A 1730-nucleotide genomic window follows, 5' to 3' on the forward strand; every position below is an offset into this window, starting at 1 on the left:
TATATATAACTACAAACTTATATATTATTCCGTTTTTACTCCCATTATATCTGTCTCCTCTTCTCTCACACTTCAAAAGACTGCACACGACACCCATTCCCAAACTGCGCCTTTAGATTTGAATATTTCTCAACTCTGCTATTTTAACGATTTTTCCTTCATCTACGTACAATATAATCCAAGTTTGAAAAAAATTTACTATATATTACAGCAGATTTATGAATTATTCCGTCTCTCTCTCTCTCTCTCTCTCTCTCTCTCCGGTAGCACCTCTTCCTTAGCGATTTATTTTGGATATTCACCTTATTCATTCTTTTCATGTTATTTATGCTTCTTATGTCAACACAGTCTATCAATATGAATAAATCTATCTATTTATCTGTCTGTCTGTCTGTCTATCTATCTATCTATTTGCCTGTCTGTCTATCTATCGATCTGTCTGTCTGTCTATCTATCTATCTATCTATCTGTCCGTCTGTCCATCTATCTATCTCTGGACACGCCTTAATACCGTAAGGGCTGGCCACAAGCAAATCATCTCCATGTCAGCCTGTCCTCCGCCATTAGGTTGCCCTTCCTCCAACCCACACTCCTCTCCCTGACTCATCTCTCCACCTCATCCCTTCATCTCATCCTCAGTCTTCCCCTCCACCTCACTCACACTCTCCTGGTTAGTCTCTCATTTTCTGTCCTCTCCACCCCATCCCTCCATCTCATCCTCAGTCTTCCCCTCCACCTCATTCACATACAGTCTCCTAGTCAGTCTCTCATGCTGTGTGTGTGTGTGTGTGTGTGTGTGTGTGTGTGTGTGTGTGTGTGAGAGAGAGAGAGAGAGAGAGAGAGCGTTTGTGATACTGTGTGTGTGTGTGTGTGTGTGTGTGTGTGTGTGTGTGTGTGTGTGAGAGAGAGAGAGAGAGAGTTACATAGAGTTACATAGATACACAGACCACACAGACCTTACGGTCCCTACGAGGTGGTCCGGCCTTAATCCTAATATAGTGCATAGGAGCAGGAGAAAAGGATAGCACAGCAGAAGGCTCTCTCCCCCACCCTCCAGACCCTCCGGCATTTGCCGTACAGGAAACAAGAGAGGAAGTAATACCTTGCAGGAATGAAAAACCTGAAGGAATTTTATAGGATCGGCAGAAAGTAGAATAATATGGAAAAGGAAAATTTGGGCATACAGCCACATACTTTATGCATGCAATGTTTTTTTAAATGTTTTTTTTTTAAATCAAAAGATGAATAGAATGTTTATCTATCATATATATTCTAAAATATTGTCTGTGTCTAATAGACAGATGAATGCAGACGCGAATATGCAATAATTGCTCCATCCTAACTAAACGATACCAATTGCGTCGAGATACATGTCCAGTCTCTTTTTAAATATATTTATGGTACCACTCTCAATCACATTCCCAGGGAGTTTATTCCATTCGCTTACAACAGAGTAAGTGAAGAAGTTTTTGGTTGTATCAAGATTAGCCCTCCTTGCTGGCAACTTCATACCATTTCCTCGAGTTACAGTCTCGGCAATTACTGTGAATAGCTTGCTTGAATCAGTATTACTAAAGCCTTTTAGCATCTTAAAACATTCAATCAGTTGTCCCCTGAGTCTCCGTTTACTAAGAGAGAATAGGTTTAATTCCTTGAGTCTCTCGAGGTATGGTTTATTCCTCAGGGACGGGATTAACTTGGTAGCCCTACGCTGGACCGCTTCCAGTATT

Source organism: Coenobita brevimanus, chromosome 3 (assembly GCF_032717465.1).
Source record: "Coenobita brevimanus isolate Jiangsu-jjx chromosome 3, ASM3271746v2, whole genome shotgun sequence".
Lineage (NCBI taxonomy): Eukaryota > Metazoa > Arthropoda > Malacostraca > Decapoda > Coenobitidae > Coenobita > Coenobita brevimanus.